This window comes from Haemaphysalis longicornis, unplaced genomic scaffold (genome assembly GCF_048455015.1).
Source record: "Haemaphysalis longicornis isolate Haplotype H1 unplaced genomic scaffold, Haemaphysalis longicornis Haplotype H1 scaffold_8, whole genome shotgun sequence".
NCBI classification, from domain to species: domain Eukaryota; kingdom Metazoa; phylum Arthropoda; class Arachnida; order Ixodida; family Ixodidae; genus Haemaphysalis; species Haemaphysalis longicornis.
Window position 1 is genome coordinate 47,793,672 of NW_027526445.1, and position 26,963 is coordinate 47,820,634.

At 46.5% G+C, this 26,963-nt stretch overlaps 1 protein-coding gene and 1 long non-coding RNA gene across 2 annotated transcripts in view; both read right to left on the bottom strand.

Moving 5' to 3' along the window:
- LOC144148281 (ATP-binding cassette sub-family C member 2-like) overlaps positions 1–13,640 on the bottom strand; it is a 99,915-nt gene extending 86,275 nt beyond the window's left edge. The window contains exons 1-2 of the mRNA XM_077679838.1: positions 13,574–13,640; positions 5,254–5,367 (exon numbers count right to left, since the gene is read on the bottom strand). The gene's annotated coding sequence lies outside the window, so the exon portion shown is untranslated. The remainder of the gene's footprint in view (positions 1–5,253; positions 5,368–13,573) is intronic.
- Positions 13,641–15,184: 1,544 nt separating this feature from the next.
- LOC144150099 (uncharacterized) overlaps positions 15,185–26,963 on the bottom strand; it is a 36,793-nt gene continuing 25,014 nt past the window's right edge. Inside the window, exons 4-5 of the long non-coding RNA XR_013318429.1 lie at positions 26,750–26,878; positions 15,185–15,312 (exon numbers count right to left, since the gene is read on the bottom strand). This is a non-coding gene — a long non-coding RNA (uncharacterized LOC144150099). The remainder of the gene's footprint in view (positions 15,313–26,749; positions 26,879–26,963) is intronic.

Here is a 26,963-nt window from a genome sequence, read left to right on the forward strand (position 1 = left end):
TTCTTCGGTAATCCGTGTTGCTGTAACGTAGGACTTTTTGCATGATCCTTCAATGAAAAACGTTCTGCAGACCAAGATTAGTACTGCAAGAGCTCTGTGTCACAGCATATATATTGGGTAAATAAAGAATTTGATTGCTGCACTGAGGTTCCCTTGGGAAGATCGGAGATGTCCTCGTAGCGCGTTACGAGTATGTGGCTACCCACCCATTTCTGCGAATTGTGGCGTAAGTAACGGTACTAAAAGGCTCATTACGACCTATTGGAAGGGTCTCGATGATAAGGCGAGGCTGCATAGGTTCGGCAGGTCTTTTTGGGGGGTTTCCTGATGCTGGCAATCACTGGACCTCCGGACATATTGAGTGATGCCGGATTTTGGGCAGGGCCATTAGTACTTCCCTTGGTTTTGCCAATTGTACAGTGCTCAGCGATTGAAACGCGATACTCGGAGCGCGTGGCTGCTGGTGCTTGTGGCGCCATAGGTGAGCGCTTGTGAAAGCGAGCTGACGCATTGTGGTATGCGGTGAGGGTGAGAGCGTTCGTGACGCATGCATAGTGCATCCGGGAGACAGCCCTTCAGTGTGCTGTTCTTGGCGGCGCCATAGGGGTGCTACATATCATGGCTTCAAAACGCTGCGCCTGCGTGCTGTGCGCGCCACGATAACACATCGTGATAAATGCTAATTCAAACTCTTCATAACGCGCGCGGTGCCAGCTCGCCCAGCTTTGCGCGGAGCGGCGCGGCACGCAGGCGCAGCGTTTTGAAGCCATGGCATGTAGCACCCCTATGGCGCCGCCAAGAATAACACTCTGAAGGGCTGTCCCCCGGATGCAGTCAGCATGTGTTACGAACGCTCTCACCCTCACCGTATACCACAATGCGTCAGCTCGCTTTCACAAGCTCACCTGTGGCGCAACAAGCACCGACAGCCACGCGCTCCGAGTATCGCGTTTCAATCGCTGAGCACTGTACGTGCTGTGGGGAGGTGTCCGGAAGGCGGCTTGATGTGGCATGTTTCCAAAGTTCTGTCACGAAGGCCTGCAGGGATGAGAACAAGTTTCTTCTCGTCCTGAGGTAGAAATTTTTATTTACCTGGATGAATGAATGAATGAAACCATGTTTATTCCTCATTATAATGTGCCGGGGGCACTGCGGTGGAAAGGACTACCCTTCCCTCTTCTATTTACCTAAATGGAGCTTTTGCGCAGCATGCAGGAAACTTTCGCTTGGAGGTGCTTAGAACGGCGACAATGCATCATTCAAGGTTGTCGATCATGACGCGCAACTGGGGGCCGGCGTGATGCTGGGCGGCTAGATCACTCTACATTACGATTTAAAAAACGCGTCATCTTCGTTGGTGTGCTGTGGCGTTAGGTTACCAGTGCGGGTGACAGACAGTCGACCGTCGGAATGTTTCTTGCAGTATTTGTAAACAGTGGTGGGTCGAAAGCCTGGAGGCCGGCTCCATTACCGACACGCCCGGATGGAACCTTCAAATTGATCAGTCAATAGAGTACATGCAGCCTGAAACAACCTTGAATGGTTTGGTATACTCGTAAAGGCTGTATGCGAAAACGACCATTTAATTGCAAGGCACAGATTCGCACAGACTACGCAGTAGTACTTTTTCTCTTATTTTGACGTGCTGGGAGTGGCGCAAGCGATTCTTTTTTCGCAGCGGCTTTGTCATTGAACAAGGGCGGCATCCAAACATATCTTACTGCGCATCTTGCTTAAGTGTTTCGTCAAAATGTAAGAATTCCAGCTTGTTTTGCAGGCATTGTTGCACCTCACAGAAGGCTTCCAGTGGGGCTCCTTCTCAGCGCAAGGGGTGCTGCCTGTCGTGAAACGCAAGAGGGGCTCTGCTATTCGTGCGAAGCTTCCCACGAAGGGCTGGTAGTACGCACACTAACCGAGGAATCTCCGTGCATTCTTCTTGTCCTTCTTGTCCTTTGTCCTCGGCAAATCCGCTTGGCTGAAGTTTTCGCCTGGTCAGGGTGAAGCACTCCTTTGGCACTGTCAACGTCGCCCAAAAACTTCAATTCGTCGTACGAAGCTGCCCTTTTCAAGCTTCGGCGTTTATCTCGATTATAAACTGTAACCTTGCAAGGTGTTTTGTGGCAACAATGGGGAATACGACAACATCGTCGAGCTAGACGAGGCACGTGTACCACTTGAGGCTCAGTGTCCATGACTACCTCTGAAACGTTGCTGGGGCCGAGCACAGCCTAAACGGAGTCCCCTTAAACTTGTACAGTCCGTCTCAAATTATAAATGCGATCTCCTCTCGGTCTCATTCGTGCAGTTCAATTAGCCTGTAGCCGGTATTCTGATGTGTCGCAGAGAAGTACCTGTCGTTGCGGGGGTTGTCGAGGGCATCGTCGATTTGTGCTAGGGCATACCCGACCTTTTTGGTTTGTTGGTGATTGTGTCCAGTCGTTGGTGGTAGACACAAAACCTCAGTGTGCTGTCTTTTTAAACAATTGTATGATGTCGTCAGCGAACATAATTTCAATTTGCATCCGGATAGCTTTGCCCTTGTGTGAAGACACCTGGTACGGTCATTGACGCGTAGGTTAGACTCCATCTTCGGTGATAACTTGGTCCTTCGCGAGGGGCGTTTCGTAACTGAGGAGTCGACGGAAAACAGTCGCTGTAGCTGCGCAGGAACGAGCTTAACCTTTTCTGTTTTCAATGCGATAGCGCCGGGTACACATCCTAGAAAGAGTGGGGAGTACAGGCATTGTCGTGCTCGCATTGAAATTCGGCAGCTGAGTGATAACTCTTCAGTGATAACTCGGTCCTTCGCGAGGGGCGTTTCGTAACTGAGGAGTCGACGGAAAACAGTCGCTGTAGCGGAGCAGGAACGAGCTTAACCTTTTCTGTTTTCAATGCGATAGCGCCGGGTACACATCCTAGAAAGAGTGGGGAGTACGGGCGTTGACGTGCTCGCGTTGAAATTTGGCAGCTGAGTGATAACTCTTCGGTGATAACTCGGTCCTTCGCGAGGGGCGTTTCGTAACTGAGGAGTCAACGGAAAACAGTCGCTGTAGCGGAGCAGGAACGAGCTTAACCTTTTCTGTTTGCAATGCGATAGCGCCGGGTACACATCCTAGAAAGAGTGGGGAGTACGGGCGTTGTCGTGCTCGCGTTGAAATTCGGCAGCTGAGTGATAACTCTCCGGTGATAACTCGGTCCTTCGCGAGGGGCGTTTCGTAACTGAGGAGTCGACGGAAAACAGTCGCTGTAGCGGCGCAGGAACGAGCTTAACCTTTTCTGTTTGCAATGCGATAGCGCCGGGTACACATCCTAGAAAGAGTGGGGAGAACGGGCGTTGTCGTGCTCGCGCTGAAATCCGGCAGCTGAGGGATAACTCTTCGGTGATAACTCGGTCCTTCGCGAGGGGCGTTTCGTAACTAAAGAGTCAACGGAAAACAGTCGCTGTAGCGGAGCAGGAACGAGCTTAACCTTTTCTGTTTGCAATGCGATAGCGCCGGGTACACACCCTAGAAAGAGTGGGGAGTACGGGCGTTGTCGTGCTCGCGTTGAAATTCCGCAGCTGAGTGATAACTCTTCGGTGATAACTCGGTCCTTCGCAAGGGGCGTTTCGTAACTGAGGAGTCGACGGAAAACAGTCGCTGTAGCGGCGCAGGAACGAGCTTAACCTTTTCTGTTTTCAATGCGATAGCGCCGGGTACACATCCTAGAAAGAGTGGGGAGTACGGGCGTTGTCGTGCTCGCGTTGAAATTCGGCAGCTGAGTGATAACTCTTCGGTGATAACTCGGTCCTTCGCGAGGGGCGTTTCGTAACTGAGAAGTCGACGGAAAACAGTCGCTGTAGCGGAGCAGGAACGAGCTTAACTTTTTCTGTTTTCAATGCGATAGCACCGGGTACACATCCTAGAAAGAGTGGGGAGTACGGGCATTGTCGTGCTCGCGTTGAAATTCGGCAGCTGAGTGATAACTCTTCGGTGATAACTCGGTCCTTCGCGAGGGGCGTTTCGTAACTGAGAAGTCGACGGAAAACAGTCGCTGTAGCGGAGCAGGAACGAGCTTAACTTTTTCTGTTTTCAATGCGATAGCGCCGGGTACACATCTAAGAAAGAGTGGGGAGTACGGGCGTTGTCGTGCTCGCGTTGAAATTCGGCAGCTGGGGTCACGTCACTTGCATCTAAAGGATTGCTATGGGTACGTTGAAATGCTGACACTCCTCATCAAAAATCGGGACCAAAACCGGCGCTTTGTTTGCTTCAAGCGCGCAATGCCTCTTTCGAAGTACACACTGCGTTCAAGAAGCAAGCGCTAGTCGCTCTCCACAACATCGTCGGTGTCAGAAACACCATTTTGACAGCACACGGCGATCATCACGCTTGCACGGGAAGGCAGGGTGACTATAATCAACCTCGACCCTTAGAGCAGTGCGGTGATTTAGTAGCGCGGTATCAAAACATCAAACAACTCAAGAGTCAACGATCGCCTTTATCGTGTGTTTAATGCAATATAATAATGACTATAACAGCAAAGCGCAACAACTTCAAGTTGCACACAATAATGATGAAACACACTTCTCCCCCTTCATTCCTTTTTTCGAAATATTTTTAAGTTTGGGTAATGGGGATGGTTATGGGGTGTAATATTTTGAGCACAGCATTTTCACGCTATAATCGTTGAAACGTCTGCTTTTTATAGCAATAGAGAGATAATCATTTCTATTAAGATTATTTAACAAAAGGAAGACGCGCTAATATAGGTAAGCTAAGAAATGTCTTGCAGTATGCATGAAGAGGGGATTTAAGAAGGAGGACATGAATGCTCATCAGCATTCTTTATGCACCCTTTGTTTGTACAGTTGGCTATACTGACCCCAGGAAGCGGATTTCTGAAACAACAGAAATTATTTTGGGTGATGTTACATATCCATAGCGCAAATGTTATACAGGAGCTACATGATGGGATGCTAATGTACCGTGTCGTGTTTTATTGCTGTTGATATTCTTTACTTTGACTGATGGAGGCGCAAAGCAAAAACGCCCGTGTGTACGAGATTTCGGCGCACGTTAAAGATCCCCATGTGGTCGAAATCAATCGGGAGCCCTCCACTACGGCGCCTCTCATCGCCTGCGTTTCGTCGGCGCGTTAAAACCTACAATCAATCAAATTCCTTACTATGAAAGAGGTGTTTTCATGCCACTTTTTGTGTAGAATGCGAATTTGAGTTATCGCATGGAGTGACGTAAAAAAAGCAATACTTACTTTCCTTGGAGATGTTGAAGTGAACTTATCAGTGTGCGGCACCGAAGGGCTTCCCCTAGAACTGGCAAATAGTTAATCGCAATTCTCGCTTTGAATGCAACATTCCAGATGTGCCTAGAAAAGATTTGCCGATAAAAACATGAAGGTCCCTTGTGTCGTGTGAAGTACGATGACTAGAGGAGCGGCATGAAATACACAGCACGCACATTGTTACGGAGTGCACATAATTTTTTTAGGGGCTGGGGCTGCTGGCGTCTCCTGTCGTCGTCGTCGTAATCGGTTTCATGTAGTCACGGTACTAAAACATCGGGAAACTCGTGTACTCCTCGCACTAGAATGTAACGCGCACTAAAAAACAGCGGGACACTCGTTTACGCGTTGCTCTAGAGCATTTTGAAACGCGTACTAAAAAAAAAACACCGGGACACTCGTTTCCGCCTCGCGCTAGAGAGATTTGTGCTTCAAAGAAAAGAGACTTTTACAACAAAGCTGTACACTTCTACCCCGAGTGGTTTCATCTTCGTTGGCAAAAATGCGAAGGCGCCAAGGATACACTTATACACACGCATGCTTCGCCCCTTCCCAGGTTTCACGTTAGTGGAGATGTCCAGGGATTTTTATTTTTGTTATAATTTCGTAACGGTTGGGACAATAATTGTTTTGGTATTACGTAATAAAATTTGGAACGACCAGAATTTAATCCAGGCAGACCTGACTCTTCTTTCTTGTGTATAAAATTTGGAACGACCAGAATTTAATCCAAGCAGACCTGACTCTTCTTTCTTGTGTATCGTTTTGGATATTTTGCGCTGAAATATATTTAGGATATATTAAGCTGAGAGGAAGCTCATGTATCCACAAAATACAAGAATTTTCTGACATATGCAGCTTGTGGGGGACTACCTAATTATAAAAAGGTAATAAAATTCGCCCTAAAGACGCGGAGTGGCAATTCTGGAGCGCTTTACCTTGAGTGTCAATTACTTTTTCCAAGAATATATATTTCTCGGTGTAGGAGTAGAGCTGTCTTGCAGGCCAATTGCCATATAATTTAGAAGAGGCAAAGTTTAGATAAACCAATAGTCACCGATGTTTTTTCTGGAATCACACTCATGCAGTAAAAGTTCAGGCATTGGGAGAGGACGAGCAGTCTGTACCGTTTACGTCTTCAGTGTAACATAGTTATCACAAATAAATACATTTCGGAGCAGTATTACTGTAGCCATTTAAGCCGACAAATCGGATATAATGTTCTTCGAGGAAGTTTTGACAAAACAAAACCTAAAACGTCTTTGTTCTGCACTTCTGCTGCGCAGTTGGATTTGCCGCAAGACGTTTCTGCCGGCGGCGTTTTTCCTTCTGAAGTAGAAATATACACCGAGTCCTACCCCCACACTGCGTCTCTACAAAAGGAGGTGAAGAACACTTGTACCACTCGTTTGCGAATTCCAGTACAGTGAGATAAACACTGGATTTCGTGCGACTCAGCGAGGCATCATACGGCTGTTAGCAACTGTGCGGCGCGAAAATCTTAAATTAACGCGATCGCTTAAGAAACAGATCCGTTGCGAGTAGATTGAAGCAATAAGCTGAGCGTGAGTTTAACTTGCGTAGGAATATTTCGATAGTGGGGAAGGTTTCCCTTGCAGCAATATTAAATTCACATACTATAAGACTATTTCCCCTGCTGCAGTTTCCTTCAACTGTTGCACGCACACAGAATTGAAGCGACAGCAAGGGTTGCTTAGCTTTTTGTTTTAACTAAAACATCACGCATTTCCTAGCTGTCGCGGCTTTTGTTCGGTGGCTAACGCCGCCTTGTTGGCTGAGGACAGAGTAATTATGGCTTCCATTTCTCTCCGTCGTCTTCCTTATAATTTTTGTGTTGTTTGAGAGCACGCCGTAGAACGCCCAGAGCAAACCGATCCCAGGTTTGCTCCATCGTCGCCATCTTTCTTAAAGATTATTGAGTGGCTTTCGTCGCAGCCAGTAAGAAAAATTCTCTTCAAGTAAGGGGGGTATCGTACAGGAAAATCGGCCACGAAGCCCCTGTTGTTTGTTGACCGGGTGGGATAACGTCGGTGAAGCGTTCCCACAAATCCCCAGGACCTGGGAGCACATGTTGACAACACACTTGCCGTAATACAATCGTTTGACGACCGTCTTGGTTGAAGTAGATGCAGCTAGTAATATCAGCTTCTGCCGCAGGCTTTTTCACATGTATGAACTAGTGCTAAGTAGTTACGATAGGCTATCGTGTTCACCCGCATGTATGCAAGGCTAAACATTAAAACGAAAGTGAAACTGAAGGAAAGCGTGCTACCTGGACAGGGACATCGTATTTGACATATTTTGCTAGCTGAGGTATGTGTAGAAGTTCCCGCAGACATTTATCTTAGACTTGCCAATCCCTGAACCAGTGTTTGTTTCAGAAGAAGGCTACGAAAAGCTTCACCAATACCCTTTTACTATGCATTCTATATTTGAAATATCAGATATTACAGTTTGGTAAAACTCATGAAGCAGCGATACCTGTTTTCACGCTTTTCGGCTTGTATGAGTTAAAAACCAAGTGCTGCTGCCGTGAGGGGTTGAACTGCCTTCAGGACAATCTAATCCAGTGATATAGGACAGCCTGGTTTTACACTTTTCCCTCCAAATAAGAGCAACATCAACACGCAACGTAAATATGTATACTAGTAGAAACAAGTTGGGATTAACTCCTGCCCGTCTACACAAAACTTTTGGGCGCAGTTAGGGAAAGTTCAGTACCAGATTCTCGATTCAGGTAGAAGATAAGGTGACAGCGTTTCTTCCAGTTTTTTCGGTGCTATTAAAGGATTTCATTAAAGAAGTTCTCCGTGCATTGGTGAAGTGTTGAAATCATCTACGTGGCTATTTCGCGTGCAGAGCAATTATATGTTGAGAGTCAAACTCAAGTGTTTAATATTTTTAATTCAGAGCAATAAGTAAGTAACATTTCTAACTATTTCTAGGATTTCCATTCTTCGTTTGCAAATAACTATATTAAACTTTCTTGGATAAGACAGAGACAACTCGTTCGATCGCCTGAAACTAACAAAAGGTATTGTTTTAGATTTTGTAAAGAGCAACGTTAACAGGGTTCTGCATGCCGTCAGGAATACGGCAATGTGATTTATGCTTCTGATGTATACGTCTCCAGCTCACCGACATAATCGTGAAAGTATGATAATTTTTACAAAAGTCTACTCTAGAATATCATGAATTGATTACACAACATTAACGACACGTTTTAAGAGTTTAGCGTGTGTAGAGGTACTGCGTTCGGCTAAATATCTAGATATTTCGTGTACAGGGTATTAACAATGACGTTTTTATGCATTGATGACGGCGTCATAGTAGCAACATCTGGGAAAAGCGTGTTCTTGGAACTACCTCAGTAAATCACGTCCCAGTAAGATGGTCGAATTGGTTTTCGCATCGAAGGGTTACAAATGGGCGAGGAGGTTTTTAGAATTTACAGTAAGTTACCTCCTAATTGGGTTGAAAAAATAATACTCGGTCAAACGTTTTTTTATTCAAATGCGTGAATATTTCTTAGTGCCGTGAACTTAACGCATTTTTGCTTGATAGGATTACATGCGCAAACTTATTGGACCAAATTTCTACTTTATTACCGAATTAAAAGACGAGTAAAGCAACATTTCATTCTGAAGGTATGTTTACAGCTAATGTCGGGACATTTGTAAGGAGAAAATTGAGCGCGTTTTACGGCTGTTATAACTTCCTTAAGCCGATAAAGTTTTTGGAACACTCGCGGTGTTTGTTCGGAGTAGTGGTGAAGGGGAAAATATCCCCGTGGCCTTGAAGAATGGAATGTGAGGTATACTCGGGAACAAGTTAAGAACGGCATTAGCTCATGTACGGTATCACGCCACCTAAGCGACGGACTGGGATGTCAACGGGTGCGCACGTTTTTAAAGGAGATAGTTATGAACGCGTGATATCGTCCATCTTTTCTCACGTAGTTTTTTTGTCTTCGCTGCAACAGTTCATAAGCATATTAAGTACAAAAATCACTAAAACGTCTCGTGCCAAGTTCAAACTATTCCAAGTAACGCACTACTTGCGCCGCGCGGAGTTACATCCGGCTGCGTTGATGAAACACAGCGGCAACTTTTGTTGCCGCTGTTGTAACTTTTGTTGCAACTTTCGTTGCCCTAGGACAGTTACCACCTGTAACAGGGCAAAAGAGTATTTCGGGCCTAATAAGCTTTAGTGCCTGCCCTAAGCAGCGCTAGTATTAAACCAAGAGTGTAAAACATGGTTATATAAGTCCTTTTTGGTAAGATGATCCTTTTTGGTTGATGGAGGCGAAAAGCAAAAACGTCCGTGTGTACGAGATTTCGGCGCACGTTAAAGATCCCCAGGTAGAATTAATCCGGAGCCCTCCACTACGGCGCGCCTCATCGCCTGCGTTGCGTCGGCGCGTTAAACCCTACAATCAATCAATCAAAGATCACATGCCATCACCCCGCTTCAAAGGGGAAACCAATAGCAATCATCATCATCATCTTCTTCGTTTCCGCGCTTGACTTGTACCCCTGTATAGCTACAATAAATGGTGAACTGTGTGGTCAGATATACAGCCGTATAAATCATGCGTTTCGTTTTGTCGCCGAATCCATCCCCTGGCGCCAAAACCTGGCGCCAAAACCCATCCCCTGGCGCCAAAACCCAAAACCATCCTCATCACGACTGTGACTTAGTCCTCACTGGCTATTAATTACAAACCTCTAACCTTTTCTCTGACAAGGATGCTGATCCTCGTCCCATTCATAATACCGTAGTGAGGAGCGGAATGATTCGTATTACCGAGATCATAATCTCCTTGTACCTCTCTATGCTCAGGAGCTGAATCATGACACTGTGATAGCTCTCCGTGAAGACTGACAAGAGGGCAGAGTACAGTGACAGGGTTCTGACCCGTTTGAGCAACTGGATGATATTACTGCGCTTGAGCAGCGTTCAAAATGCCCCACATACGAGAAAACGTGGATAACGATCGCTGTCTTCAAAGGGACAACACCGTGTCACGTACCTACAATTTAGGAGGCATGTGCGCATCAATGTATAAACTCTGTCCCTTACCGCATTTTATGGTACACATTGCTGCAAAAACTAGTGACAATGATTTTTTATAATGAAATGCATTGCCTGAAACCCTGTGGGTCAAGAAGCCTAATTTTTTTCGGACTGTCAACATGAAAGCAGCGTTTGAAGCCAGAATGCGTAGCCGACTTTTGAGGACTATATATCAAGTTTATCTTTCTTCCACTTGACGGCTAGTTGTGTACTCTGCAAGAACTGAATGGTTATTTCGCATCGCAACCAGATGTACACCTCGCTACAGTGAAGAGTCTGTCAGTGTACCAATGTTGCTAGGTTCTTTCATTTAAACTACCCCTCCATATGCTCTCCCTGGTGATGTAATAGCTGACACCCAAAGCTACATCGGGCTCTGGATGCGCTACTTTACAGGGTTGTAACTCGTTCTACTGATTTGCTTTATGGTAACATTTTTGCGAGCGTATAATGTTTGGAAAGTTTATTTTAGCGCCAACCTTAGCTTCCTAATGGGTTGCGAAACTTTGTTATTTATATTAGAAACGAAGTTTCAATTGGGGTATTGTGTTGTTGTTCGCAGTGTATCTGCGACAATAAAAATGTTTGAACTTTAGTACATGGCGGTGAGGTTAGCCTCTCCCTCCCTACCTACCTCCCTCACTCCCTCCCTCACTCACTCACTCACTCACTCACTCACTCACTCACTCACTCACTCACTCACTCACTCACTCACTCACTCACTCACTCACTCACTCACTCACTCACTCACTCACTCACTCACTCACTCACTCACTCACATAAAAACGTCCAACCAATACTGCTGCACGTACAGAATTTTTTGTGAGTATTTTTGGAGTACATTTGGGTCACGGCGCAGGGGCTCACAAAGGCGGGAATTTTTTAACTTCTACTACCAACCGAGAAAAAGGGGGAAACGCTGTTGCCGTAAATTCGTGATTTTTTGCTCACCCATTCAGATATGAAAGTGCTTTTTGCTGATATGTGCATCCCTTAAGAATACCTAAAATGTTGTTTTGGGGGTTCCCCTTACCACCACTATTCGGACGATCGTGCATTTCGGAACAAAATGAATGTTCTTGAAGATGCTGCAATAAATGTTTCACCGACTGATTTATCCAATTGCTGTTTTGCCAGTAAATGTAACTAACAGGAATGAAATACATCAACTTTAAGAATTTAGCCGGGTGACTCCGCTAAAAGGGCTAAACGGATTTTGTAATTTGCACCACGAGGGGCCGGCATTTGATGTAAAGGTCAAGCCAAACTGCTGGTTGTAGAAACTTCAAATTTGAGGAGCACAATCCGATAATGGTGTCCCACGTAAGTAATAAATTTTCCAGAAGTTACACCACTAAGATAGTGAGAAGTGCTAGATTGTTCCACAAAAATTTGTTTTTATCGCTGACCCGTGCGATATCGCACAAAGTTTTGTTGGTAGAAGTAACCAGAATACAATTTTGCAAAAACTGTTTTGCAAGTTTTTCCATAACAACCAAGTAATAGGAACAATCAAGATTTTCGATAAATTTCCAGTTTTTACGGATGTATCAATAAATATTCAACCCATGGCTATATCGAAATCGTTTTGCTTATACGTGCTGCCCATAAAGTTGTCCGAATACCAATTTAAGGATTGTGTCCCAAGAAGAGTACAAACAAAAAAGCGGGCTTTTTTAAAATTACTCTCCCTCGAAGTATAATTAGGTTCAATTCTCTCTCGTAGCATGGCAGTCGCCGTCTGTCGGGAATTTATGCAACGACATTCCTGTTGTAAGAGCCCATGCTATTTATTATAAGACCATCACTGGTGGGTATTCTTTAAACCAAACACATAATATTTTCCATGAGTAAGTAGCCTTTGAGCCCACCATGTTGGTGCAATTTGTTTCAGGATAGCTCGAATAAATCACAAATTGAAGCCATTTACAATAACCATGCGCCTGCTGGAGGAACCCATGCACTGAAAGCAGGCAGGAGTTCCTAATTGTGTACAACTCCATGGTCAACTACTTAACATGAACAAGTAGAAGATAACAAGTGTAATACTCATTCGTTTAATAAGTACAGTGGCCCTCCCGGACATCGCCGGGTACTACACACACACACAAATTTTTGAGTAATATATTAAGTGCGGGTCCTAGTAAAACCAAGCGAGGTCGAGCAAGCAAGCAAGCAAGCAAGCAAGCAAGCAAGCAAGTACGCGAAACCCAGCAATAAACAGCTTCGCGGTAATAGCTTGCTAAGTTCTTCCACTGGCATAATCTAGTGCGCTCTCAAAGCGTGCGAGTATTTTAACGAAATCTGCACCTGAGAAGCCTAGTCTAATTTAAATGAGCACGTGCTCGCGGATGCCCTTTGCGACAAAGCCAAATTATTCATCTGCGCTTACTGTGAATGAAATTTCGGAATGACAAGGCTGCCTTCATGGGCTTCTAAATAGCAAGGCCCTTTTTGTTTAGCGGCTGCATAAACATCGCTCAAAGGCAATACAAGCAACACGTTTCTGCCATAGTCAATGCGGTGCTAATACACGTTTTTATCAGAGGCGTAAAAACCGGAAAGGAATGATTATCGCTGCAGGAAGTGGGTTACGCCAAACAGCGCATAATATAACGTTACTTTCATAGAAGTCAATTAGGTGCTTCAGAGAAACTGTTTGCACAGATTATGGGCTTTTCTGTCAAATGCAAATGGAGATGATCCTACGCGGAACTAAGTTTACAGAAATAATATCGCACTGTTTTGTTCCTACAACCTTGGCATCTATTTTTTGGCATTTTTTTCCTTTTTGTAAAGTGCGATGTGTCCGAATATGACCATTCAAAGCCTGAGAACATTCCACTTTAGATGCTCGCAAACTGTAAGATGCATATTAGGCTCCCCTGTTTGATATTGGCGGAAGGAAAATGCGGCAGTGAAACCAGTAGCCATCGCTTACCATGGCATTTAGTAGCCATCGCATTTAAGAAAGCCAGGCATTCACCGCTACAGATCGCATATTAACATAGTTTGAAAATTGTTGTCTTCCTTGCCTTTGTACAGGCGGTCATAACAGTGTTCTGGTATATGTCTTAAATGGGCTCCTAACGATGTATTTTCTGCACGTGCTGCCCAGGAGCGATACGGACACTAGTAATCCAGGCCAAATAACCCAAAGAAGAGAACGCGGCATTTGCCAGCTGATTTTTACCAGTGAACAGCTCTGCAGACGATACGGGAAAACGTTGAGTACGTGTCTTCGTTTGTGTTCCTTCTGACAACCTGCAGAGGGAGAGGAGGACCACAAGCTGTTTACAAGAATGGAATACTTCCAGCGATTTCACGGAAATGAAACATTTTTGAAGGAAACCGAAAAATATTGTCAACATGTGCTCTTGAACGTCTCGTACCTTTTTAGTTGCAGTTATTGCCTAATAAATCCTTATAGCTTTCGAAAACTAAGAAAAAATATCATGAGCAATTTTCGGGTTCTTTTCATAGCAATATACCGGCGCTAAAGATGCAACAGCCAGCGTAACAATGGTTAATGGGTTTTGGCGCTGGGATGAGGCCAAGAGATCATATGAGAAAAAAGTTTGCTTACTTTGTTTTCGTTTTGCACGTGTATATGTGCACATTCTAAAGAAACCTTCATTTATAAGCAAACACGCGATTGTTTCCTTGTCCATTTCATCTGCGGCGGTGATTAAATACAATTTAAGAAGTATCACGCTTCACCCACACGTGCCGTGGATATGCCTGTTGGGACCCTTTACCTCAATTTGTTGCCGTTTCATTCAAAGTGCGTCCATTATACATCAATATGCGAGCAAGGTTTCTTTTTTCTCGCTCAAGTCGTATTATGATTCTCTCACAGAGGTCACCACGTAGTTATGTGAATGGCCCCATTGTACTGCGTTGTAAGAGTGACTGCGCGAACCAGAGGTTGAGGGGTCTTGAGAACCCCCCTCCGTTGTCATAAAGAATGGGCTTATTTCCAAATTTGACCTTGACACGATTACGTAAATCGTGGTTCTCAAACAAAAAAATCTCTCTTGAGATTGCCAAGCGCGAGGCTCAATACCAGAACATACGACCCGCCTGCAACGTCGAATTGTTCTTTCATTTTTGATCCGCCTTGTTTACTTTTTCGTGCAACTTGCTACTGGCACATTACTATCACTACAGTTTTGGTGCACCGGTAGAAAAAATTAAGCAATTTTCTTTTTATAATTTTACGCACGATGACATCTGCGTTACGCGTCAAATCGGACTGTAGGTGCAATCCTCGTGCCTTGCAGAGAACATGATAGCTCTTCGCAAACCAAACAAATACCAATAGTTATCGGACAATGTAGGATTGTCCAAGTGGACAAAGAACTGTTACTTCGAATACATGGTGTTTGATTGGAGAATAATATCCAATTCATCGTGATTGTCATCATCATCATAAAATTTATTATCATCATTTTTGGTTGTCTTGATCCCCTACGGTCGAAACATAGAGGGGCTCTAAAATATATAAAACCGCGATACTGTCGAAAAAATGCGACATGCATAACTCGGCTGTTCTTTGGGCTATCTCCTTCTACTGCTCAGAACCGAAACGTTAGGATGAAGCCTGTTGCAGTCGGTAAGCAGTTTTCAAAATATATGATGCTAAAATAGACACCATTGCCAACCAAATGTCGCAAGAAATGCCTAGAAACGACACGGGGTTCATATAAATACATCAATTCGAAAATGAAGGTACAATTTTTCTCCACAACAACCTCATGCCCAGTTGAAGGCACAGATTTGCGATCTTTTCGCCCGTACCTCTTTATTGCGGCGCGTGATGTTAGGTGTATCTTGCAAACCTGCCCAGAGAATGGTCCCGAACGTGGAGAATGTTAGTAGCATGCTAGACGTTATTGACGAGGTGTCACCAGGAGGCAGGTACTGGATGTTCTGAAAGTGAAGAAAAAGCAAGTATGTTCTGCAGTGGTTTGAAACATTTTAGCTCAATAGAGCAAATAAGATAACAGAAAGTGCGAATATAAAGAACGAAAACCCTTGACCCGGAAACAAAAAGTAGGAAGAGTGAGTCTTAACTAAGCCCATGGAGTAAAAGTCTTAACTAGCCTTAGAGATTTATGTGCGCCTGTAAGAGTTAGTGTACCAAAATATTTCCTCGTAGTCTCTTCTCCAAGCACGCCTCCCAGGTTACTGGTCAACTATAGGGCCATACGGATTGATTGAGGGTTTTAACGCGCCGACGCAACGCAGGAGATGAGGCGCGCCGTAGTGGAGGGCTCCGGATTAATTTTGACCACCTGGGGATCTTTATCGTGCGCCGAAATCTCGTACACACGGGCGTTTTTGCTTTTCGCCTCCATCAGAAAAGCGGCCGCCGCGGCCGGGAATCGAACCCGCGACCTCGTGTTCAGCAGCGCAACGCCTTAGCCACTGAGCCACCGCGGCGGGTATATAGGGTAATACTCGTCTGGCACATTGAGCAGTCAATTCGTTAAGATAAGTCCTTTTCTCCGTGCGCATGTGCGCGATGCTCACCTGGTGTTTTACTTGACCTCTAGGTCATTTTAAAAATGGAAATTTTCTAGAGTGGCTCAACAGATGTCATTATTTTATGAAGCATGCACGAGCGTTTGCGTGAGTAATGCCGTGAACTAGGCATTGGGTTTGTTTGTTTATGTTTTGTTTTTACTACCCAGCCGCGCCCGGCTGTGTTATCTGTGTCCCAAGGGAAGCGCGCGTTCCTTTCTTTATTTGTTTATGCCGCACGGGTTATCTCATTCTGATACGGAGAGCGTTTCGCGCTAACGTCACTATAGCCTCGAATAATCTTCTTTGATCTACAATGTTCTAGATGTAAATCGACGGTTCGAGAAACACTGGCACCGAAAGATAAAAGCCTGCAGAGCAGACGCCGGAGTATTCGAATCGCCGGCGCTCGCCCGCACACGTCACTTTGTTGACTGCTGCTTCGCCGCCTGTGTATTTCTTGAGTTGTTTGGGGAGCGCACGTTCGCTCCAATAACGTGTTTTCCTTCAATACAACTACGTCCTCTTTGGCTTCGTGACAATATTGTCAGCGAAAATGTCAAAAAGTATTTGAATATCCACAGGAGCATCTTTAGGAAAGCGAATAATCTCGTCCGCACTGTGACAAACGGTGAGGGCACGCGCAAGGACTTGCTCGAACGCCACCGATGTCACTTGAACCTGACAATACCCGAGAAACGCCACCTGTATACTACTGCCGATCACACGTCATGCTTTTCAGTGGAAAGAGTAGGGACGCCTAGTTCCGACGCTCATCTGCGCTGTGGCGCGCGCCGGTGGACTTACCGCTGGGGAACTGTGCAAATAGTTTTTTGCACGAATGAGTGATATGAGCCGGAAACTTCCCTAGCTCGGCGCACGCGGGGATGCGAGTGAGTGCGGAAGGGAAGGAAAGACCAAGAGGAGATGCGGGTCGACTAGGGTGCCCTCGACAATGCCGCACTCTTCACTTTTCAAAGCAGCTATCTTTAAAGCTCTATCCTTATTTTGATACTGCGCTTACGCTGGCTCTGTTACTGAATGAGGTTTTGCCGACGTTTTGACGACGTGCCCTGAGGCATTAAAAATAACTGAAGATTCACTGGTGGGCCCTTAAGAACGTGGGAGCATCACCCCCCCATCCCCCCTCGCCAACATAAGCCTCAGCCACGGCGCAAGAATGTAATCTTGCTCCGTGGCCTCAGCCTATTGTTCTCGCCATGCTCCAGGTACACAAGTCCGCAACACCGCGTACCGATCATGTTCCGCATACCGTTCCAACCGTGCTTAGCATGCTTGCCATCTCAGTGGTCACGTTCAACGCGTACGAGGATGGACGAGAGTCACTGGGCCAGCGAGACGGGGTGCGGCCGGCCCATCCGCAGGGTGAGGATACGGGGCGCACTTGGACTCGAAGCGTTTCTGGCAGTGTCTGCAGCGAGGTTAAGGCAGCTCTGTTCACTGTCTGGTACTCTGCTCTTCTGTTCCTAGCTCCGTTGATGGGTCTACGTGAAAGTTTTTATCGCAATATTATGGTTCTCGAGTTGACAGTGTACTGGGCCACACATTTGGAAGGAATGTTTGTTTGCAATAAAACAGCGATGCCACAGCAGGGAGCATATGCAGGTGTCTTGAATGCTTTGATGCTGGATTCTTAGAATATACTGAGTGTGGCTGACGAATTTCTCCGGGGTACTGAAGACGCTTTTGCGAAGGTTTTAGAAACATTTGGGTTTTAGAAGCATTTATTAGTCTTAACGCACCGAAGCTACAGCTGGGCCTTGAGGCGCACCGCAGTGAAAGGCCAGGGATAATTTTGACCACCGGGTGTTCTTCAGTGTGCTTTGAAATCTGGACAAATGGGTGCATTCGTCTTTTGCCTGCACCTTAAAGGGACACTGAAGTGAATTTGTCAAGCTCCCGTTTTTGCTTGCACTGCGTAGACTGGCTCAAATTAGCACACTTTTCATCGTTTATCCGGTTGACAAATCGGTAATTACTTTACAAAGCGCGAAAGAAGAAAAACTGCCATGCGCGGTTTGCGGCGGCCGGACCAACTAAGGCTGTGACGTTGAGAGGAGGGGCGCCGTGATTGGACGATGCCCAAGGTTAGCAATCAAACAAGTTTCGGTTTCGGTTTCGGTTCTGTAAAACATAACCAATGGCGTTGTTGGATGGGATTCTCAATATCTCAGTAATCATCGTACCGCGCTTCTGCCATGTTGGCGGCTGTAAAATGCACAAGATAAGCCTCCCAGGACGGCTTGCAGTCGTAGCATTCACTAGCCGAGACCTACGCAGTGCATGAACGCCGTCTGCGTACCCGCAGACGCCCAAATGTCATGCGCTTTCCCCCATATTTGGAGCTTGCCTCCCTCATGCCTGTATCGTAAAAAGCGTGTTCGCACCAGGCCAAGGGTCTGTTCATTCTGGCCTGTGCCCACTGCCTGCAAGCAGTCGGTGCTTATGGCAACAGCACGCCAACGAGAACTCGCTAGCGCGCCAGTGCCAGCCTGCGCGTGTTTTGTGAACTAGTTCGTGTAGACATGAACGTTGCGGCCCAAAAAAAGGTGAACTCAATATAGAAAACATCGGCGGAAAACATAAAAGTTAACTTACAAAAAAAAAAAAGCACGTACCCGCGGGGATCCGAACTCGTGACTTGCAAAACATTTGCGGTGAACTACATAACGCCTCAGCCCACTCGGCCACGAAGCCGGATCCGCAGGCCTCCCTAACATTGGGTATATATTGCACAACCAGTTTACACTTTCATTTAGTTTTGGCATTTTAAGCAGCTTAGGTGACTATTTGTTGTACTGCGCTCGTGCAGTAAGCGTCGCCCGAGTTTCCACAGTAGCTCACGTCTAGCAATTGCATTTCGTAGACGGAAAAGCGTTCGCAGATGCGTAGTCGTGCTGCTGACCGCTGTTCTTGTTCGCCCAGCGCAAAAAAGTGCTTCCCGCGCCCTAGTTTTACGCTGTACGGTAAAAATATCAGTTGATTTTATTTATGTAGTACCTATATTAACTTCGCTGACTCTTCTCCCGCCTTCAAGAGGCCTTATATTTTCCTACTGGGGTACCGGTCAGCGAAGCGTCGCATGTGCGCTTGTGCAGCGCCTGTGTGAATAAGCGACCTTGACTTGGAGCTAGATACAGTGTACAAACAAACCAAGTAAAGAAAGGCACATTCTTCCATTCACAAACGTGTCCTGGCTTCGTTTCAACTAAGCGAACGAATTGCGACGAAGCAATTTTTTTTAACCTCCTTGATTGCGACGACCCGCCGGCGGCCGGCGGACGAAACGCTGGGCCGACTGACTCTAGGCCTCTTCGATTTACAGTCTCGGGCTCACCGCGGACTCCCCGAGAAGCAGTCCAACATTCGATTTTCTCGTGTATCCCTATGGCTTCGGGGAATCCTCGGACTACCCGCGGGCAGCCCGCGGGGAGCCAGAAGTGGAAAATCGAAGAGGCCCTCTGTCTGAAGGCCGGGGAGCCGTGCAGTAGCGCAGCCAGCCAATTGCCAACTCATCCCCTCCTGACGTCACACGAAAACGCCACACAAAATGGGCGAGCGTAAAGAGAGGAGGACAGCATTTTCGAATTAGTTTTTCTACTAAATAAAATCTCGTAAACGCGCCTAGAGTGGTCGAAACATGGCCTGGGGACTCCGGACTACAATTTGCGCTAGTAATCCCATAATGTTTACATATCACTTCAGTGTCCCTTTAAAATGCAGCCAGCACGGCTATTATTACACCCGCGGCCTCGGGCTCAGCGGAACGTCGTCTTAGCAACTGAGCCACCGTGGTGGGTGACGCCGTGATTTGGTCGCACTGCACCTGTTGTCGAAGTACAAGCCATAAACCTGCATCCTGCTGGCCTATCTTGCCAGCAAGCTCGCAAGCGTGCTCAATCAGTGGCTAGCTTGCTGCCTCGATAGGTGAAAAAGTTTATTTACACATCTCTTGCGTTCGACGGCTTTTGTAGTCGAACGCAAGAGATAGTCAATATTCGGTCAGTAGAATAGTCAATTGGCGGTGAGATGTTTGAGTGGCGCCCCCTGGCTCTGACGTCAGCTTAGGGACTCGCGCCGCTGTCGTCTGCTACACTCCGTTTGTGAGGGGCAGCAGTGTCTGTGCTAGAAATCTACCGCTTTGTTGCTGTAGTGCATTAAAAAAAGTGCATTTCTATAGTGCTTCAGTTACTTTGCCAGCTTCTGACGCATCTGAATAATTTGAAGCTGTATCCCCCACAAGTTTGCAACACATGAGGAGATAGAGAACAACTTTCTTCAGAGCATCGGTGAGAAGATCGCGCGTAACTCGTCATTTCTGGCTTATTCGCGAGGATCAACGCTCAGAGCCCCTCGATAAGTGTTCAAAATGCGAAGGCTTCCCTGCAGAATTTTCGAGGTGCTCTTATGAAGACTCAACAGTCTAATGCTGCCTACCAAGCAGCGCGGGCCCCTACACGCGCATCGCACGTACAGCAGGAAATAAAACGGCTGTCTTCTATTTCTTTTGTTGTTGTTTTCTTGTATCAGATTAATGTATCTTGTTGTTTTTTTGTGCCCGACGCATTAGTTTTTCTGCACCATCCCAAACGTGTTATTAGGAGGTTTGGGGGTGTTTGGGAGTCTCCCAAAGATACTGTGGATATTTTGCTTAGGTTGTATGGCATACATTTCCTTTTTCACAAATTTGCTTTCACTACGGCTGCGTGCAAGAATGTGCATATCCGCAGCGTGCTTTGTTTATTCACATGGAAATACAATGAGGAGGTTTGTGCTGCGCCACCGTGATCGCGCCCCAAACAACGTTGTCCACATTACTCGAAGGCGGCTTTTGTGCCCCGAATTTGTTATCATACCATCGTTATCATAACTAACTGACTCTCAACCCGAACAATGATGACATGATTACGGCGTTGAAGGCATTAGAGAGTTATAGCAGATCGGAAAAACGGTTCCGGTACGGTACACGGTAGCCGCTACGGGACCGTACCGGGAAGGCTCGTTTTTAGAGTTATAGCAGACCGTAACTACCGGCCATGCTACCGTGACTGGGAGCGACTTGTGTTGTACGTCGTTTGGCAATTTTTCGTGAGTCTGTGGCGCCTCCTGTGCTGAAATATTAGTTTTTCGTTCTCAAAAGCATTAGAAAAAAAAAAAAAAAAACATCCAACGCCCCTACGGAGATTCGAACTGCGACTGCGTGAACAGCGGCATTTTAACTCTACGCCATTTCAATAGATGGCGCCAGTAGGTCAAGCTCAGAACATACGGCTGGCTGTTTCTAGTTTTTCGTTGTATTTGAGAGACCCTCGCACTGATACCGCCTGTTCCTCACTCGCCGATTTGTAGACGGGCCACATATTGCTGTTAATTTAAGTAGCCGTATCGCCTTTATTTAACCTAAAAGAAGCTATCGGACATGCGTCGTTCGACGACACAAGCCACGGCAGTTGGGCCGGGACCGTGTTTCGCTTGCTGCTTGAGCTGTCAGAATCGCGTGGATTTCACTTGTTGCAACCTCATTTTTCTTAAATGATCTCATATTTACAATCCATTCGACTAGGCGTGAGCCACTCGTACGTATCCTAAACTCTTCCAAAGCGGCCGCCCGCTTCCGAACGACGGACACGGTATGTCTCGGTACTGCGCGGCCAAGTCGCTCCGGTATACGGTAGGGATCTGCGCATGCGCGGTGGCGTCCAGACGGTAGACGTTACCGTACCGGAACCGTTTTTCCGATCTGCTATAACTCTCTATTATGTACTCGCTAACTAACGCAATAAATAGTATACCTGCAAATAACACAAGAATCAAAACCGATGAATATTTCTAGGCAGGTCTTTATTGTATTCCAACCATTCCAGGCGCAAAGAACAAATCCTATTCTACTCGGGATGGCGTTGTAAGAATTAAATAAAATTGCTTTTACTCTCTTGTCCTTGACTGAGGACCCGGCCCACTAACCAGCTCGATTTCATTGTTAGATAAAGTTTTATCCTCCTCCCCTTCCTCCCCCCCCCCCTCTTGAGTGCAGTTTTCCTATAACGCATATCCGAATATCGGGAGGATATGGCTGTGGAAAATGTACCGAAATATCCCTCCAGGTCTGAACAAACAGAGTGTTATTGTATCTTTAACGTAGACGGGACTCGTTTTGCTCAATGAACCTCCTACTGGTTAGAAGCCTCGTACAAAACCAGCGCGCGCCTATACACACAGTGGGTTATTTGGAACTCAACCTATAGTTTTTGCAGCCTATAGTGCAGGTCGGCAAACTTGCATGTCATGACAAAGTAAAGTGATGTGATACGATAAGACGTGGTACTTTCGAGCGTTCGGCAAGGTCGCAAAAACTTTTTCCATACATATGATTACCGGGAATCATAATGCCTTCTGCCAAAGCCGATAGCCCTGAAGGCAATAATTTGTTTTGGTCTTTCATTTTCGCTGCTGTCGGTTATTATTGCAGCTGACTGTTCCCTTTTCGAAAAATTACTGAATACAGAAGCTGACGCCTAGCTCCGACTTGTCGAGCTCCGCACACGACCGGCTTCGCAAGGAAGGGGGCGACGCCGGCAACGTTTCTTCCGTAGCGGTATCTAAAACTATACTTTAACTCACACTTTAAGCCTATTATTATGATAAAATGTTACCCACACGCCAATTCTGGTGCGGTCAAGCATCGGACGTTGACCGAGCGCAAAGTAACAGCCGGGAGAGCGAGCCTGAGTGAAGCACACGACAAATGCGAGAATCCCTAAGCTGACGTCACGGAGGCGTGCTCCGCAGCGCCGCCTGTGTTCGCGCTCACCGCCAATAGACGGTTTTTCTTGCCGTTATCCACACGTCTCCACTGTGTGTTTTAACATAAAATCGCGTTGTGGATAACAATTTTTCTAGAACCTCGTCCATATTTACGAACAGGCGCACGTGTAATTTTATCTCAGTTATGAGTAGGAGGCTAGTCAATCCATCAGCAACACTGGGTGCCCATCTGCTTGGAAACACATTTCTATGCGTATCGTCGGCAGCTCTTGTGACGTACGAAACTTGACCTTTGCGTGCAAAAACAATTAACTGCGACAAAACAAATTTTTTTTCTGCAATTATTGATCTTCCTAAGAATGTCGCCAATGTGCAAATATTTTTTCGCAACTGGGAAGGCATATTTTCTTCGAACTTTTAAAACTCTTACTTGCCTTGTGGTCTTTCACATACCGCGCCCGTGGTGTCTAAGGTTACACCAGCTGTTTTCTTGATTTTTCCTTGTGTTCGTTCATCTATTCGCTGACCTTGTTAGATTACGGCTTGCAGCTTGCAGCTTGGCTAGGAGCTTCGACCCAATAAATTACCTTAATTGCTGGATTTATGCTAAAGGGTTGATATTAAAGCTAGTTTGCCAGGTTACCGTCCCGCAGGGGGCAGCATCATACACTCCCCATTGGTTGTGACACTATAAACAAGTAAAAGGACAATCAAGCATTGCTGGTCGTATGTGCATGGTTCTCTTGTTGACATTTCTGCGCAAATAACGGCAGAAGAGGGCGTCCCATTCAAGCAACATTTGTGCCACACGAGCTTCACACTTGTGCCGTTTGTCGTCAGAGTGTTGGCAGAGAGGAGCAATCGCGGGGCCCGGTTCCTGCGCCCAATGACGCAATGGTTCGGCTGAACGGCATATTTACGTTGAAAAAACAGTATATGCGCCGTATTGTTTATGAAAACAAAGTATAAACAGTCAAACATTCTCGCTAGCTACTAGAGCTGCTGGCCCGTTCAAGGCTCTTTCATAATCATTAGCGGAAAAAAAAATAACTACGAGCTCAGATGACGCAAATGATTTGGTAACATAAATTATAACTATTATTAAAATTAAAAAGTACACTGAAGTGGTATAAAAATAATTACAATTACCGCTTTTATGTTTCAATACTGTGGGGAAGAAACTGGATAACCTCTGCAAAACAAAATGAAATACTGCCTATAACGAGATATTAGTCCAAACGCGGCAGTAGAAGGGGCCCTAGTGGCCGACAAAAATTAACAGCATAGAAGAAGCTCTGTTGCGTGGCGATCAAGATCCGCGCAGTTCATGTTCCTTGGATGTGGCCTACGACGCTAGCAAGAGTAGCTACACCAGACAGTTCAACAGCGCACACGTTGGTTAGCATTGATCCATATATTGATCCAAATAAAAAGTCGGCATTATTTTGTAATGCGCTTTATGACCGCTCCCAGAGAATGTTTAGCCACACCACTTCTATGTAGCCTCTTAGTGCACATCTTGCTATACCCTGCAGTGCTGCCACTCCTGCGCCAAATGCGCCAATTTGCGCCAAATGAGGTATCCTGCGCCATCCTGATAAAAAATCCCCCCACCTCCCCGAAGGGGATCGTGCGGAAATGCGAATGCATTGGGTGCACCGATTTCTTCTTTGCGGTATCGTTGCCGCGAGGGATTCTACTTCACCGACTTCCATCGCTATCAAGGCGCCAGTCGGCAAGCAGTCACGGAGAGAGGCGCGCGCTCCCAGCATTTATATGCGCAGCAAGCGGAGAGGGGTACGCGGAGAGGAGAGAGAGACCCGCGCCAGCCCGCGCGCGAGCTCTCTCTTCACCCCGAGCTCCGCGATGCGAGCGCCCTCACACGCCGAGCGCGCTCCTCCTCTCCACTCACTCTCCGCTACTCGGCCCGAGCTCCGCGATGTGAGCGCCCTCACACGCCGAGCGCGCTCTTCCTCTCCCCTTGCCCTCCGCTACTCCGCACCTGCTCCGGTTGCTAGGCGCGCGCCACAGCTGTTGCTAGGCGCACGCCGCTCAACGACGCAAGACAACCCGCGGCTAAGAAAGGCATTCGCATTTAAAAAACCACGATTTTGCAAGCAAGTGCGCCAAAATTTGTGTCGCGCAAATCGCGTGCAGCCTGTTACAAGCACTACTTCAGTGGTCTCTAGACATGTGTAACTAATTCGGCTTGATAACTTGAACTCCCTAGCACCCGTCATCGTATTTGCCGCGGTGAGTTTGGTTGGCGCCGTCACTGTACCGCCGATAGTGTTTTCGTCTAGCAACTGCAGTGCTGGCGTACCGCGGTTCAAAACTTTCCTTCTTGCTGTAGTTTCCAATGGTTCCTGCTATGAACAATAGGTAGTTTTAGGTGGCGTTTATTGCCGGCTCTTTCCGCCCCCAGAGCCAGCGGGAGCGCCGTTTCGCGGCATGCATGACGCGCTCGGCTGCAAGCTCCCCCTTCGATTGTTGGGCTCGCGGAGTGGACCATCGCAAGTGAAGCGGGCCGTGAAAAATGGCCAGTCCCTCTAAAGCATGAACCTCGTGGAGCGTTTCCTGCTTGCGAGAACGCGCCGCGCACGCCACAGGCGCGCTGCCGCTGCCGCGTAACCACCCGCACGCTGCTAGCGGCGCGGCAACATGGCGGCGGCTTCGGCCGCGAAGTGGTTTGGGGAGCTCGAGCGACCACTTTTAAGCGCTCTCTAAAATACCGCTCAATGCACACACGAAGTTGCTTGTGTGGTAATGAGCTTATGTGGGCGAAATCGTCATTATAAAACATCATCCGCGTCGCCAGTGAAAGCGTCCATGCAATACCTGCCAGGGTGGTGAGCCTAAACCCCTTCGGATGGAGCCATCCGGCCGTGACTGGGCTGTCTCGAGCGCTTCAAAACCGCCGCCATGAGGCGCGCGCCTCCCCCGTGAAAAAATCGCACGCGCAACGCCGACGCGCACGAATCGCATGCAAAAATGCTCCATGCGCATTTCTCGTGCGCATTTCCAGCTCGCCTTTTTGCCTTTTATTCGCACCAGAAAGGAGCAAAATACCTTGCAAATTATGTTTTGTGGCATTTTTTGCTATTGCGTGGATACTTAGGGGATTTAATTGCATCAAACTTATGGGTACTTCTAGCGACTGTTTCGAAATAAGTGGGAAAAAAATCCCATTGCCCCAGGGATGCCAGGTTGGGGCTATAAATAGCCAAATATGGCTACTTTTTTGTGGTCGGTGGAATTTTTATTGGCTATTTGGCTATTCTTGGGCTATTGGGTGAGCTGTCTGTGAAAGCTATTTTTAATGCATGTTCGAGCCTGCCAGCTATGGAGCGTTTTAGGTGACTCCTTGAAAAAGTCTTCCCTAGTAAGGACAAGAAGGCCATTATTCTTCAGCTGTGCCGTCCATTTTTGATCGCACGTGTGAAAAGCATCTTGAAGCCCATTCCATGGCGACCTCTACATCAATTACTGGACGATACTGGTAAATGTTTAGTGTTGAGAGTTGCTTTGGACATATCTAGCAGTTGATGTTTATTTGCTCCAAGGTGCTCCAAAACTGGCATTAGGTGCTCCAAATTGCTCCAAAATTAATAATTTGCTGATACGAAAATTGCTCCAAATCACCGTTCATCAGTGGAACCACCGTACCCTGTGATGATAACGTTGCATTGACTACTTACGCGCCACATTTCATGCTGTCTTTTCCACCAATTTGAGGCCGCAAGCGTATGAAAACACATTTTAATTCATCAGGTGGTTGCGTCACTGTTTTGTGCCCAGCAAAGGTTATGGGCATTTATGGCTAAAATGCTCGTTATTATAAAAGAACAGAACACAGTAGTAATGCGAATTAAAATTTATTAACAGGCTCGCTGCGAACTGGTAACGTTGCATGTCGCATTTTTAGGCCTCCTTAAAAATGGCCTTTTTGAAAAATGCTGACTGGTCAACACCGCAGTTATGTGGTGTTCGACGTTTTTTACTATTAGCGTGAAATGCAGCCCTGTTGTAAAAAGCAAGACGTAAGACGTGCACTTACCGTTTCCTCTGTTGCAAGAAAAACATCCATGACTATTCCTACCAAGTGAAGGCAGTGCGCTCCCCAAATTGAGAATGGAGCCGCTGCCTGAAACCATCTTGTTAGAATCGTTCCAAATATGGCGCTGACCTAAAATAGCAAAATTTAGATGTTCGATGTAAAAAGCGAACAAGCAAGACGAGAGAACACACCATCGACAAGAGCACTTGAGACA